Genomic DNA, 16601 nt, shown 5'->3' with positions numbered 1-16601 from the left:
TCCTTTTTATCCCCCGACACTTATACCAGCTTGATTCAACATTTGGGCTCCTTAATCATTGCCGGTCCCCTGTTCTCTATGTCGGGGTAGTGCGTTCCCAAAAATCAGTAAGAAGAATAGGAGGGAGGGAAGAAAAATTAAAATCTAAAAAGTTCAAAGGAGAGATCTGCGCTTTGAACAATAATCCATTGGAAAGTCAGTTATCTCGTTAGTCTCCCGGTTGCAAGCTTGTTTCACCCTTGGAATCTAAACGGGAAAAAAATTCTTGGTTCCCCTGTTGTAGTAATCAATCTTAAGGCCGAAACACAACCAAGTAAACTTTATTATCATTCCCTGCATTCCATTTTTCTTTCTTTCTTCTTTCATTTTCATCTTTTTCCGATTTGATTCCCATGCATTTTGACATGGAATAGCCAGGACCCGAATGGGGGTAGTAAGCGGAACTGGTGATGAGGCTCCCGCTGCACTAGTTTTGTCGAAACTTTTGACGCTAACCTAATCTTGACATCATTTTTTTTCTAGGTTGGGATTGCAATACTGATATATTCTAGATTCGTTAGTTGCTCAGAGAATCAACCATTTTTTGTTGTTGTTTTCTTTTATCTATGAATCAGTTTCTTCCGCACTGATTTCATCAGTAGTTTGCCACTCATTTTATCTAGCTTTTTCTTCTATGAGGAGTAAGCTTCATTGAATATTGTGAGGATTGGTTAGTTTTGAAGCTTAGTCTAGGATTGTTTCTTTAGTGATAATTGATCTACTTGTTTGTGATATTCAAAACGGATGTATAATATTTGCCTCATTGAATGCCGATCTGTTTCGTATTTTTATTTTCAATCTCAGGTCTGTTTGTGATTCATCCACTTTTGTTGTAGTTGAGGCCCAAGAATGGAAAAAAGGAGAAAGGGTTTGTACATTAGAATGGCAAAATTGTCCAAAAATACACAAGAAGGATAATTTTGATATTATAAAATGTTTAATTGACAGAATACTAGCAATGGACCCAAGTGTCTATTTCTAAAAGTTCGGGGTACCTACCTAAGTGTTGCATTCGGAAGTTTGAGGTACTGAAGTGTTACTACCCGAAAGTACATAATTTACCCTTTATTTTATTCTTTTATTGAGTATGAACTATGAACAGTGCAAATGAAATAAACTATACGCTTACCATGCTTATCAAAAACAAAAAAAAAAAAACAAAAAAAACAAAAAACAAAAAACAGAGCAATACGCGTACCATTATTTCATACTTGGCATAATATTCTTGCTTTTCTCTTAAATGAAAATGGCAAATTCTCTAGCCTACTTGTGATGAGCAGTTTTTTTTTTTTCTAACTATCTACTCTACTATGCTTTTTGATAGTGAATTTCCACCCTCGCTTTCATATGAACCTTTGCATTTCATTTGGATTTGGGAAAATCTATGATGTTGGAAAGATATGATACTAGAAAGACTTTGACCAATCACAACCCCTAAGAACTTTGATGAAAGCCTGTCTGATTGATTACTACTTTTATGATGCTTGTTGATTGTTTACTATTTTTATGATGCAGCTTTTCGTTTCTCCTTCGCCCCTTGCCCATTTATCAACTTGGTGTCTGGTATCCTTGTTTTGCATGGGTGTTGTTTTTGTATTTGATCTCAACATTGCAAATCCAAAGAGTTGAGTGGCAATGTATAATTGTTTATTGTTATCTATAACACAAGCACTACTACACACCATTACCATTAGGCACCTTATAGGATAGGAAATATAGGATTCTACCCAGTTGGAGGTTGGAGGTTGGAGGTTGGAGGACATGCCACCAAAGAAATGCATTTACACTTAAATTTTAGGGTTTAGGGGTTTATAATTTAAGTTTTAGGGTTTAGGGTTAGACTTTAAAGATTTAAGTTTAAGGTTTAAGATTTAGAATTTAGATATAAAAACTAAGAGGTAGGAGAAAACTAAAGCCCCATAGAGTAATCGAAGTGGAAGCACACCTTAGGGGAAGAACATCCAATTTCATGGTTTTATTGATTGATTTCACAGCTTGGCATTTGCACTTTTGGTTTTGTAAAAGTAATTTTCTAAAATTTGAAAATTTCCACCAAAACTCTTGTTTTGTCTTTTTTACCTTGTCCCATATGGGAAAATCATAAGACTTTTCTTAAAATTATTGACACGAGTTTGCTTAGTAGGCATGCTTGCCTAGTCTCTAGGAGCAATACTTAAGGCATGTACCTGGTGGGCATTGTACATCATCCTAGTTGCACGCCTTCTAAAAGATTGTATCATTTTTATTATCCTTTTGAAAGTTTGTCAAGCCTTTTGAAATTCTGAAAATCTCATATTTGTTAATTTTTCTCATTCATTTTTTTTAATAAAAGATATTTTTAAAAGATAAAATTATAAAATTCTTTTTATAGGAATTAATAATTTAAGATCATGATATGGACTTATTTGAGCTTGCCTTGAGGACTTGGTACAAAGATGATTCATATAATTAGAAATGCATAATGTTTAACATTACATTAGATATTTGAAGTAATACAATTGGGAAAAGAAAAAAATATTAAGAGTTTTACATGCTTGAATATGTTTTATATGTTATACTTGTTTTTAATTAATATTATTCTTAATTTTAGATTTTTTTTACAGTTTTGCACCATACTTTAAAAATGCTTGTGCCTCGGTGCAAAATGCCCTTGCACTTTTTTTTTTTACACTTTTCATCCTCCTAAGGCGTGCACACGCACGCACACGTGTGCGATGCAGCCAGACTTTGCTTGCACCTACACTAATGGAGAAAATTCTTTGCTCCTTCCATTGCATCCTAAAATTGTTTAGGATGGTCCATGTCCATTTTAATACCATGTCATATTAACGAGGGACAGACGTATCGTCGCAAAAGGAACAATTCTACAAATGTTGTTAAGTAACTTTTTCCCCTTCTAATGCCGCAAGGGAGAGAACAAGACGACCACTAGTGAACCTTTCTATTTTGAGCCAAATTTCATTGTCTGCTTTGTGAAGCTTGAGCTCCATTAGCTCATATGGTTTCATCAATACTAATATTAAAATATTTATTTGGGTTGTGGATTTTGGTAATGGGTATAGTTTGTTCATCTTAAATACAATTTTATTCTTATAGTTGTTTCAATCAAGGTTCAAAATTTTGCAACGTATTGATTTGTATTGGCCGATGCGTATCATATCTTTAAGGGGTTAACATGGGAAATGCTACAAACTCATTTGTATCGTGTCTTTTTGTCGTGCCAACCCTGTATTGGACCTGTATTGGAGCGTATCGGGACTGTATCATAGCCATATCAAGATGTATCGACTGACACAGTACGATTTCCTGTAGGCAAAAAATGAATTAAAAATGCTTGAGAAAAGAAGATTTCTAACTCTTTCCAAAAGCCTTTTTTTCTCCCCCCAGACTCATCAAATCATCCCTACAGATTCTTGGATTGTAAAATATTTAAAAACCCCCAAAACAACTTCCAAAACTCAAGATTTTTGTAGTTTTTTCAACTTTTTACAATAGCTGCACAATTAAATATATATGTTTTTTAATTTATTTGATAGTATGTTACAAAATTTGTGTTTTTTAAAGCTCAGATATATCTATATATATATACATAGAGAGAGAGAGAGATAGATAGATAGATAGATATTGATATATATTGATATACTCTCCTTATGTTGAAAATCCTATATTTTTTGTGCTTTTGAAGAAAATTTAGGAAAAATATGAAATAACAACACAAAAAAAATATATATATTTTTGGTGTAATATGCCGATGAAGAATAATTGTGTCATATATCTATGGGTGATCTATCATGTCCATAGCTCTATTTAAATTTCTAAAATATTCATTTTTTATTTTTGTAATTTTTGGAATAAAAATATATATTTTTTCGTTACTAAAAATTAAAAAAGATTTATTTTTTTTGTAAAATGAAAAATATTTATTTTTAAAACTTTTTGTAATTTTAAAATACAATTTTCTTAATTTTAATTCATAGATCTATTGAAATGTATTGTAAAATATTTATTTTTTGTAATATTTATTTTTTTCTAATTTTTTGTGTGATCTAATCATAATATTTACCATTTTGTAAATCTATGGATGATCTATCACATCCATAAAATTATTTTTCTATTACATTTTATTTTTTAATTTTGTTAAAATTTTTGTTATAAAAAAGAAAATAATTCCTTGAATAAGAAATAAATAATTGTTTAAAAAAATATAGAAAATGTTTCATTAAATAATTATTAAGCTTATATTGTGCACTTATAACCTTATTAGAGAATACTCTTATGTTTCCATATGTTATTTGTGATATACTTTTACATAAAAATAACTTATAGGATGTGATTTTTATTTATATATAGCTCATTTAGGCCCCTATATTTAATGTTATTGATGTATATTTATGATTTATTGGAATATTTATACTGTTTCCATGCATATCTTCATTTTTGGTCTATATGCATGTGTATCCAAGGCATATCCCAATGCGCCTCTTAAATTTGTCTTTTTGATACACTTAATGTTTATGATACTTTAACCTTTGTTTCAACTTTAAACCAGAGTGTAGTAGAGAAAAGGAAAATATTGAAGAAAAATATTTTTCTTTGTAAATAAGGTATTTTAGGGAACTTTGTTCTATGGTTTTACTTACTTGGATTTGTAGGTGTTTGAGAAGATTTTGACTTTTGCCATTGGATCTTTTCTTTTCTTTTCTTTTCTTTGTAGGTGGGTGGGTGTGTGTGTGTGGGGGGGGGGGGGGGGGGAGGGGGTATACCCAAAATCTCTAATGTTGGTGGCAATAGGATTTGATCCCGAGTTTCCACGACAAATAACCAAATTCATTGGATCCATTGGATCTATTTGGCAAAGATAAACAAGAAAACAAAGAATAAAAATAGAGAAAGCAACTTAGCAGCGTTTGCAAAGTTATGCCTACTCATTAATTTTACATGGCACTAAATGGATGTGGACCAACTCTAAACATTTTTAAGTTGAAGTGTTTTTTGTTTAAGAAGTGAAGAAAGACTCTACTAAGAGAGAACAATCACTTAATTCAAATTTGTAAGTTGTAACTATACAAGGAGCCTCTTCGTAGAGACTTAAAATCTTTTAAAACGACTCTCTAGAATCTATAGAAAAGGTGTAAGACACGATGTTTTTGCTCATAGAATTTCCTTTGTTCTTGTCTCTCTCAATCCGAATTATTGCTCTCATATAGAAAGGCTTTTGCTCATAGAATTTCCTCTATACTCGTCTCTCTCAATCCGAATTATTACTCTTATGTAGAAGGCTTCCTTGGAGGATCTTTAATTTTGCTTGTTGTAGTTTCTAACTAGAGGCTCTGTTGTATCCTAAGAATTAGGGCACCCTTGGCTGATTGTCTCACCCAAACGCCTTGACTTATATCAATTAGCCACCTATCTAGGCCACTAAGGGCTCCTAGCAACAAAAATGACAAGGCGAGCACCTTATTATAATATCATTTATATTATTGTAGCTTACTAATACGTGTGTAAATACATTTTATTATATATTATATATCATTTATACTTTGTTTTAATGTCTTACTATCGAAATTTAAAAGATCAAAAGGGTTTGAAGATAGAAAAAGAAAGAAATAAATAATAGAAGTATGGGGATTATTTTTCTTTTTGTTTGCTCTCTATCTCTCTCTATTTTCAATTAAATAAAACAATAACTACATCCTTTTTTTTTTCTATTATACTTTCCATCTTGAATTTTTTTCATATGAAGTTAATAACCCTCTTTAGTTGTTAATTGATATGAAATTGCTTTATTAAATAAATAGTAGTATTTATTTTTGAAAATAATGAAATTAATATATTTAAAAGATTTTTATCTTTAAGATATAATAATTTGACACATTTTAGAGGAAATTCAATATTTTTAATAAAGATAATTTTTATTTTATATTTTATGCATGTTGAATGGTATATATAACTGGGGACTAACCAAAAGATAGTTCCTTATATTATAAAATTCTTATCGCCTAGGCGCCCTTATGTTGCTTAAAATCCTCTTGGATTTACTTACAATTCAACAATAAACTAAGCTTATCAAATAATGTTCTAAAGATTGTGTATTTAAATACACCTGTGAGATTCAACCTCTCTTCTTATAAGGCTGTATTTAGATAAGCCTTTATTTTGGGAGTTTCAAATTTCAACGAAAGTCCAAGAGCAATAAAGTCGGCTTTTAGAGAGAGGTTGGTTCATTGGTTGAACAGTTGAGCTTACTTTTGGACGCCAAAGCACCCAAAGCAAAATTTCATTAAGGGCTAATTTCAGGAAGCCCAGAAATTTGACTTTGTACTTTTGGAGTTGCTTTCTCCCACATTTACTTCCCCATTCACTCGAACGAATCCATCCAGCCACTCATGGTGAATTCCCTACCATCTCTCTTCTTCTTCATTGCCATTCTTTTCTTCTTTGTCCTTCTTCACATGGTTGAATTCTCTTACGGCAGGTTCAATCGGTCTTCACAAGTTTTCAGGTATGCCGTCTTAGTCCATTTCATTACCCTCTTCATTGTGTATTGTGTCTAGATTTGGTGGTTTGTGTGATTCTTTAGCTATATGTGATATAGGGTTTATTGTTCCTTTGTGATTGTTTATTTGATTTTAATGTGATGGCTTTGATTCATTGTTCATTTATGATGTTTTGTGCGATTTCATTATTTGGATTTGGTGGTTTGTGCAACCTCATTGTACATATTCTCAGGGTGTGTTTCTGTGATATTTTAGCTATATGTGATATAGGGTTTATTGTTCCTTTGTGATTGTTTATTTGATTTTTCTAATTTCCATGTGATGCGTTTAATTCATTGTTCATTTATGATGTTTTGTGCGATTTCATTATTTGTTTGTTGCTTGGATTTGGTGGTTTGTGCAGTCTCATTGTATATGTGCACAGGGTGTGTTGACACTATGCATTCTATTTGTTCGATATTTGATCTACAAGAAACTTGTTCATTACTGATGCTATTAGCTTATTCATTCCCTATTTTTTTTTTTCAGAAATCAGAAAGTAGGTTGGTGTTACCAAACACCTCTTGTTACGTTTACTTCAGAAATCATGCTTTGGAAGCCATATTAACCAAACAGTTTATGTAGCCAAAAGTCCAAACTAGAAAGTTCAAAATTGGTTTTCGACTTTGGACTTTGAAAAGTCCAAAAGCCTTATCCGGACACTAGCTCATTCAAACATTTCCTCCAAAAGTCACTTTCACATAAGAAAAATAATAGCATAAAACATTTGTACCTGATCAATCCAACCAAACAGGATTTTGGTTTGGTAAAAATCAAAATGCCTATTTGGTGCATGGCTGTGAACTGAAATGTCTCCACAGCACCATGATACAAAACACTGCCTAAGTTGTTGCTATGAATTCAACATGACAACTTCCCTAATAAACAGCCCAGTTATCTTTTATGTGACAAATTAATAGGATCATTGGAAACTCTACTCGTTTATCATGACAAAAAATGAAAACACCGTAAAATGATAAATCTCTACCAAATTTTTAGTTGGGGTCTTTTGGAGTTTTCGAAATATTTTAACCAACAGCACTATTTATGGATTCATAATAGGAAAGAGGCCAGTGATACGAGGACATGTATACCAGGGGAGTTCAAAACATTTTTGAAAACTAGCGACTTTGGCGAAGTTTTCTGAAAACGTGAGGAGATTAATGAAATTGCCCTTTATCAAATTGATAAAGGTCCGCTGGTGGTTTTTAGGTGATTTATTGTTCCAAGGTAATTGTAGTTCTATGCAGAAGATTTTGATTAGAGTGAAGTGGTAAAATAATTTCATAATCAATTGAAGATTTTGATTAGTTCTGTGCAGAAGTCTGACTCTGTCGTAGAATTTTTAGAATTCATGTCTAGGGTGATTCCCATATATGTGATAGGCATCCAAGGAAGGCTTAACCACTGTTTTATGTTTTATGCTGCCAATAATATTGTCTACATTAAAAGATGGCATAAATTTTTGTGGGCGAGAGATAAGTGATGCAATCTGGAACCTGTATTCTGACCTTGCACAATATACCTTCATTTTGAGTAATTGGTATTGGAACTTAGTGGAAATAATTACATAATTAATTGAAGATTTTGATTAGTTCTATGCAGAAGTCTGACTCTGTCAGAATTCATGTCTAGGGTGATTGCCATATATGTGATGGGCATCCAAGGAAGGCTTAACCAAGGTTCAAAGTATCGGAAATGCCAATTGTATCAGAAAAACAAGTTTAAGATGCGTATCGGGATATGCCTTGGATACGTATGCGTATCGGAGAAAGACTAAGATATGCTTGGAAACACTATAAATACTTTAATAAATCATAAAAATACATCAACAACACTAAATATAAGACCTCAATGTATATACAATAAATTAATATATTTTAATGGTTTTATGAAGAAATATATTATAGCTAATTATAATTTCATTAAAAATCCTATGCTTAACTATAATTTATAAATTTTAATTCTTAAGTTCTAATGTTTTATGGGATGAGAAAAACCCAACTGTCCTATCCAACCATAAAACATGCATTGGCACAACTTCTATGTGAAAATATAATTAATAATTATTTAAACAAAAATAATTACTAATTATATTTTCACATAGAAGTTGTGCCAATGCATGTTTTATGGTTGGATATTCATTTCCAAAAATTATAAAAAATAAATAAACATTATATAATATATTTAAAAATAGTTATTAAAGAAGAAATTTCAATTGTGGATATGATAGATCATCCATAGAATTATAATATGATCATTGTGATCAAATGATAAAATATAATTAATTAATTAATTAATTTTAAATTCTACAAAATAAAAAAATAATTATTAAAAAGGAAATTTTAATTGGTCTATGGATATGATAGATCATCCATAGAATTATAATATATTCAATTGTTATGATCAAATGGTAAAATATAATTAATTATTATTTGTTTTTTTAATTCTAAAAATATCAAAAATAAAAAAATATTAAAGAAGTAATTTCAATTGCTCTATGGATATGATAGATAAACCCATAGATCTAAAACATATTTAGTCTTTATAGCCAGAGAGAAAAGTTACATTTTCAAATTGTTTGTTAATTTATATTTTCCCCAAATATTTTTATGAAATTTCCATAAATCTATTGATAGCACAAAAAAATTGTGATTTTGAATGTAAGAAATGTAGATCAACATAAATTTAAACATTCAAGAAAAAAAAAAGAAATCACAAGATATTATAAAAGATTGAAAAAATTTACCTATTTTTGCCATATTTTTTCAAAATTCGAAAAATCTTTAAAAAAAATTAACGATTCACACTTGTTTCTTGCAAAATTTTGCAAATCTAACAATCTAGGAATGAAGTTTGGAGTTTTAGAGTCATTTGGGGGGTGAAAGAAGGTTTATTTCGGGGAAAAGAAGCTTGCTTTCCCCTTAAATTTTTTTTTTTTTTAGTTTTTGGCCATATCTTTTTCGCCGATACGCTACTGACACGCCCTGATATGCCCCCGATACGGGTCCGATACACATGCAAAAAGATGAAACGTTCGATTTTCATGCGTATTCTGTATCAGTTTTTAAAAGATATGATACGATACACCCCGTATTGGGCGTATCATATCAAAATTTTAAACCTTGGGCTTAACCACTGTTTCATGCTGCGTATAATACCGTCTACATTAAATGATGGCACAGATTTTTGAGGGTGAGAGATAAGTGATGAAATCTGGAAACTGTACTCTGACCTTGCAAAATATACCTTCATCTTGAGTAATTGGTATTGGAACTTGGTGGAAATTTCCCTGTTGAGCTCAGGCAGTAATCACAAAGGAACTCGGCCATTATTTACAAGTGGAAACTGAGAAAAAGCACTGAGCACTATTTACCAGTTCTTTTAGGCAGTCTTTTTACAGGAAGCAAAATGGTGGTTATGATAAAGTGGCTTAGCAGAAACTGGTATGCACTTGACAACCCAACCAATTGGCCAAGATAAAGCTGCAAGTCCAATACATTCACTCCATTGCTTCAAATTCAACCTCTCAGTGTTGGAGAATCTATTCAGAAATACCACCATCATCATTTGAAGAACTACAGCTATCACCACAATGCCTAGGAATAATTGGTTCTTATGTATCCCCTTAAGTATGTTATTCTTTTCTAGCGTCCTTGAATTGAAAAGGTTAAAGATTTGGCAGAAGACGAAAGTGTTGAAAATGAGTGTATCATTAGTCTTCTTGCTCACCTGAAAGATATGAACTCCCTTGAATTGTAGGGTCAGCACGATGGTCACTTGAAATAGAGCCTGACCTATGAGGTTCCTGCACATGACCCTGGTGATGAGGGGCTCTGTTCTAGCCACTGGTGGCTTTTCAATGAGCTCATCACTGGGTTGCTCGGTTGCTAGTGCCAAGGCTCCCAATACGTCCATGATCAGGTTTACCCACAACAACTGGGATGCTGTTAGAGGGACTTCACCTGAAGAAATAGTTACAATGGAGTTGATCACTAGGGCAGAGACATTAACTGTGAGCTGGAACTGGATGAATTTTTGGATGTTGTTGTAGATACATCTTCCCCACTTCAAAACTGCAGCTACAGAAATGATGTTACCACCTAAAATGATGATGTCTGAACTCTCCTTTATTTGAATGTATTGTGTCCCTGTGGCAATCACAACATCAGCATTAGCTTCTTTGACTGCTTGCAAATCATTTGGGCCATCACAAGTGACTGCAATTACCTGGCCTTTTTCCTTTATGCACTGTACCATGAGCAGCTTGTGATAGGAGGAAGACCTTGCCATTACCCTGATTTTATCAACCTTCTCTTTTCTTTCTTCAAGCGAGTAGTTTTTGAATTGCTCACCTTCCACCACTGCTTCATTTTTTGGGTCCTCATGATTAGGTCCAAGTATTCCACTTGTGATGGCTAGAGCTCTTGCATCAAGGACATCACCTTCAGTTATCAACTTGACATTCACCCCAGCATCTCTACAAGCCTTCACCTCCATGCTCATAGCTGGTGGACATGGATGCTTCAGACCTACCAGGCCTAATAAGGTCAGGCAATCTTCTTGGAGCATCTGAACCATTACTTCCTCACTCTCCTCTACATCTTGGATTTGTTTGTAGGCGAAGGCAATGCATCCAAGGCTTTTACTTGCTATATGTTTAATTATTTGCTTGAACTCCATCCTTTTGCCTTCATCCATGCTTTTTATGGTCCTATTTCTCCCATGATAATGTGAACACATTCCCAATATCATGTCAGCATCTCCCTTCCAATGTATATTGATTGTCTTGTCACCCTTCTTCCTTGTGGAAACACCACTTCGTTTCTTCTCTGGATTCGAGGCTTCAACATGAAGGATTGTGCAACTATCCTTCACCATATTCACATCTATTTGCAACTTTGACACAACCCATGAGAGAAGGCATTTTTCCGTTAGGCTACTGCAAAAGAGGGGCAACATTTCTGAAGCATGTTTACGGTCATAAACTTCAACTGTGTTCAGAATAACTGCCTGTTGTAGCATTTCTAAAAGATGGGAGGCTATTGCTGAGCCTGAAGAGAACGCATCGTCATTCATTATTTCTTCACCAAGCCAAAACTCTGTGACTTCCATCTGGTTCAAAGTCAACATGTTGGTTTTATTTATGCAGATGGTGGTGGCTATGCCCAAAGTCTCAATGGCAGAAAGTTTCTGAACCATAACTGCATGAGTATCCATCATTTTCTTCATGGAGTAAGTTAGAGTGTTAATAATAACCAATGGCAGGCCTTCAGGAATTGCCACCACCACAATTGCAACTGCAGCATTTACAGACACAAATCCCCGCATACCTGACAAAGCGTTCATCAGATTGTTTATATTGGGGTCGCTTCCATCTAATTCATGGTTTCTCATCAAGTCATGCACCCCCATTCCCAATAGAGCAAGGAATGGAATTGCCAGAAAAACCTTACATAAGAAAGAAGATAGATAATCAAGCTGAGCTTGCAGTGGGGTTTGCTGATCCACATTATGGTTGATCGAACTCATCACATGGCCCCACTTCGTGTTCATGCCTACAGATGTGACGAGCATGTGGCCATGGCCATTCACTACCATAGCACCTGAGAGGAGAAAGGGATTCTTGCTGCCATCAATGGCCACATGCTTATTCTCCTCAGTCAATCTTGATTCATTCACCTCTAACGAGTGGCAATCCAAGAACAAGCCGTCAGCTGGAATTTGATCACCAACATTTATGCATACAACATCTCCCACTACAATTTCAGAAAAGGCAATCTGTAGATGATGCCCGCCTCTGATGACCTCAACTTGGATGATGTTACACAAATTCGATGTCTTTTCAAATTGTCTTGAAAGCCTGAATTTGCTTATAGCAGACATAGCAACAACCAGAAAGACAGTGAACAGCACGCTTCCACCATCATACCAACCATCTTTCGGCCCGTTTGCTTTGATTCCGAAGAACAGAGAAAGGATGGCAGCGCCCAAGGCAATGAGAGTGGAAGTATCTTTAAAAGCTTCCCAAATAAAATGGAAGGAGCCTTTTTGCTTCCTGTATGTGTTGAAACCAAACAAGTCACGGCGGCGGCCTAGTTCTTCGGCACTATCAGAAATCCCATTAACTGTATCAGCTAGAAGAAAGCGGGCAACTCCAGCAACCCCACTGTATGACACTTTCAGATGGTGCAGATTCTTCTCCTTGATAGTTTGGTTAAGCCCTTTGTACCTATATAAGCCTGTATCAGTTGAAACCGGTATCCACTTGACAATCCAACCAATTGGCCAAGATATAGCAGCTATTCCAATACATGCAACCCATTGCCCCCAATCTAGCCTTTCTGTATCTGCAAACTTTTTAAAAATTTCCACCATCATCACCTGCAAAATGAGAGTTATTCCAATAATCCCCCAAAACAACCAACTCTTTTGTATACCTTCAAAGACGTTTTTCTTCTCAAGCTTCCGTGCATTGAACTCATTAAAGATTTGGCAAAGCACGAAAGTATTGAAAATTAGGGTGTCCTTAACTTTCTCATTTACCTTAAAGATATATGTGCCTTTGAACTGTAATATCAAAAGTATAGTTATCTGGTACAGAGCTTGAGCAATGATATTCCTCCACATGACATTGGTTATAAGTGGTTCAGTCCGACCTACTGGTGGTTTCTCCATGAGCTCGTTGGTAGGTTGGTCAGTTGCTAGAGCCAGAGTGCCTAGTGTGCCCAGGATTGAGTTAACCCACAACAACTGGACTGCAGTTAACAGGACTTCGCCAGCAGAGACTGCTGCAACAAAGTTAATCACAAGAGCAGTAACGTTCACAGTGAGTTGTATTTGGGTGAATTTTTGAATGTTGTTGTGAAAATATCTCCCCCATCTCACTAACTTGGCCATAGAAGCGAAGTTTTTATCCAGTATGACAATATCAGAACCTTCCTTAGCTACTTCAGTGCCTTGGATCCCCATTGCAACCCCAATATCAGCTTCCTTGAAAGCGGGCGCATTATTTGTCCCATCACCGGTTACAGCTACCACGTGGCCTTTTCGTTTCAAGCATCGTACCATTAGAAGCTTATCAAAGGGGGAAGACCTGGCCATTACCCGGATTTTATCAACTTTAGACATTCTCTCTTCCTCTGTGTAGTTTCGAAATTCCATACCTTGAACAATTTCTCCATTACTCATATCTTGATTTGCCTTAAGAATCCCGCATTCAATGGCTATTGCCCTTGCAGTGAAAATATTCTCTCCAGTTATCATTTTGATGCTCACTCCTGCATCTTCACAAACTTTCACAGCTGTTTTCACCCCTGGTCTACATGGGTCCTTCAAACCCATTAGACCTAACAACGTCAGACCATCTTCTCCCCAGTTTTTATGGGCCTTCTTGTTTTCATTGTATCTGAACTCTTCATCTAAGATATTCTTGTAGGCAAAAGCAATGCAACGGAGGCTGTTGGCTGCCATATCCTGAATTATTTGATTGATCTTCATCCTACAGTCATCATCCATGGATTTCATGGTTCCTGTACTCTCATGGTAACTTGAACACATAGCTAGTATCATCTCTGCAGCCCCCTTCCAATGCACATGGATAATCTTCTCACCCTTCTTCTTCACTGAAATGCCACTTATTTTCTTCTCTGAGTTGAACGATTCAACATGGAGAATGGTACAATTTTTGTTCAATTCTTCCATATCCATGTTCAGTTCCGATATAACCCATGAAAGAATGGCTTTCTCAGTTGGACTCCGAGAGAACTCGGGTATTGCTCGTGAAGTAGGTTGATAGACATTACCAGTCGTGTTCAGACCAACTCCTTGGTTAAGCAATTCAATAACACTCGTAGCAATTGTTGATAAGGCATCATTTCTCATCTTTTGTAGGCCAATCCAAAATTCAGCCACTTTCATTTGGTTCATGGTCAATGTGCCCGTTTTATCGGTGCAGATAGTAGTGACCGAGCCCATTGTTTCACAAGCAGAGAGTTTTCGAACCATCGCTTGATCAGCCATCATTTGTTTTATGGAATAAGCAAGAATCAGCGTGACAGCCAATGGCAAGCCTTCCGGAATAGCAGCAACAACAATGGTAACAGAATCAGCGACAATTCGCACAATTGCAGTAAAAGTTTTATTGATATTTGTCTTGCTGCTAACAAACTCTTCAGTGCCATTATTGTCTTCTCTATTTCCTGTGAAGTAACGAGCCAACAACACTACAAGTACAAGGAAGGCCACTGTTATACCAATTTTGCCAATAGACGAAAGTAGTTTGTAGAGGCGAGCTTGTAATGGTGTCCGCTCACCAATATCACGGTTTATTGAGCTCATCAACTTGCCCCATTCTGTTCGCATGCCAACTGAAGTGACAAGCATGCGACCAAACCCGTCCACCACCTTGGCGCCCGATAACAGGAAAGGATTCTCAGTGGCATCAATATCCACATAGTTACTCTTCCCAGTTATGCTTGACTCATCCACCTGTAAGGAATAGCCATCCAAGAACAAGCCATCTGCAGGAATTTGATCACCTATCTTCAAATATGCAACATCTCCTACCACGATGTCGAAGATGGAAATCTGTTGCCGACACCTGTCTCTGACGACGTCAGCTTGAATGTTGTTGCGGATGCTCGATATCTTTTCCAACTGTCTAGATTGCCTGAAGTTATGCACTGCAAAAACAACCACCGCCAGAAGTACTGCAATGGTGATACTTCCATTATCATACCATCCATGTTTGAAGCCGTTTTCCTTTATGCCAAATCCGAGAGACAGTATAGAACAAGCCAAGAGGACGGAAATGGCATTATATTTGAAAGCTTTCAACACAAAAAAGAGGAGACCTTTGGGAGGTGGCTTTTGGTAGGTATTGGAACCAAACATATCACGTCGACACTCTACATCGTTGATTCCACACCCAACATCGACTTTAAGGGCTTTTGCAACTCCTTGCACTCCTCCATGCCGTCTCAAATCTTCGAGGTTCTTATCCCTTACGATTTGATTCAGCTTTTGTTGGTCAATGCGTTGTAATGCACTCCCGTGAATTTCGTCAGCATCAGGTAATATATCAAGGATGTAAGAATCAGTGCGTGGGAACCTGGAATGGAGCTCCTCGTTGTTCACAGCTGTAAGCTGCTTGGGAAAACCAGAAGAGATCAGTGACTTGCAAGCAAAGATAATCAGGGAAGTAAGGCGCCATCTCTGGTGGGAGTTCCTATGTTCCATGCCCCGCTGAATGTAAGCATAACCTCTTTGTTTAGGTTGAGATTTATAAGATGTACCTGGTGAGCAGCAAGGCAAACATAATTCACACTAAGCAAAGTAGCGTGTAGGGAGAGGGGTAAATGGGGTCATGGCACAGCCTATGGGCGCCCCGTGCTTTTGCTGGGTGGTGCTGAGTCGGGCCATGCTTCCTAATTCGGGGGGTCGCCCTGGCATGGTCCATGGCTCGAGCCCACGTTGGCCCATGCCGTGCTATAGGCCGGGCTGGTCCACAGGCCAATCCTTGGGCCAGGCCGGGCCACGGATCGGGCCAAGCTATGAAAGGTATTTTTTTTTTTAAATTGAAAAAATAATAAAAAATTTAAAGTAAATAAACAAAATAGATAAAAAATAAAAAAAGTCTTAAAATTTTATTTTATATGAATTTTGATGTATACAATTGTTTATATATGCAATAATAAAATGAAATAATATAATAAAATTGAGAATAAAATTACATATATATATATATATATATATATAGAGTGAGAGAGAGAGAGAGAGATGTGTGTGTGTGTACATACATATACATAATCGGCACGGTCCTGGGTTGTGTGCTAGGTTGTGTCAGTATGCGGGTCGCATGTAGCACAGCCTGCTCAGTCGTGCCATGCCATACCATTCCATGGGCTTGAAAACCCAAGCCCAGTATGACCCAACCCATCGTGCCGTGCCCAGCATGGTTTGCATGCCGTTGTGTTGAGCTGGTCCAATTTCGTGTTAGGCCATGTCGGATCGTGTGCGGTATGG

At 35.8% G+C, this 16601-nt stretch overlaps 1 long non-coding RNA gene and 1 pseudogene across 2 annotated transcripts; one reads left to right on the top strand and one right to left on the bottom strand.

The window, feature by feature from the left end:
* Window positions 1-6070: 6070 nt before the first annotated feature.
* Window positions 6071-7898, top strand: LOC148879091 (uncharacterized). The gene is made up of 3 exons (XR_016104112.1): window positions 6071-6428; window positions 6515-6541; window positions 7638-7898. It is a non-coding gene; the product is annotated as an uncharacterized LOC148879091 (long non-coding RNA).
* Window positions 7899-9437: 1539 nt separating this feature from the next.
* On the bottom strand, window positions 9438-15906 carry LOC148879090 (calcium-transporting ATPase 12, plasma membrane-type pseudogene; annotated as a pseudogene). The gene has a single exon (XR_016104111.1). The product of XR_016104111.1 is annotated as a calcium-transporting ATPase 12, plasma membrane-type pseudogene (transcript).
* Window positions 15907-16601: the final 695 nt, after the last annotated feature.

Source organism: Nelumbo lutea, chromosome 1 (assembly GCF_056320005.1).
Source record: "Nelumbo lutea isolate HS-2025 chromosome 1, American lotus-T2T, whole genome shotgun sequence".
NCBI lineage: Eukaryota > Viridiplantae > Streptophyta > Magnoliopsida > Proteales > Nelumbonaceae > Nelumbo > Nelumbo lutea.
The sequence above is the reverse complement of the archived record's forward strand: the minus strand, read 5'-3'. Positions and strand labels throughout refer to the sequence as shown.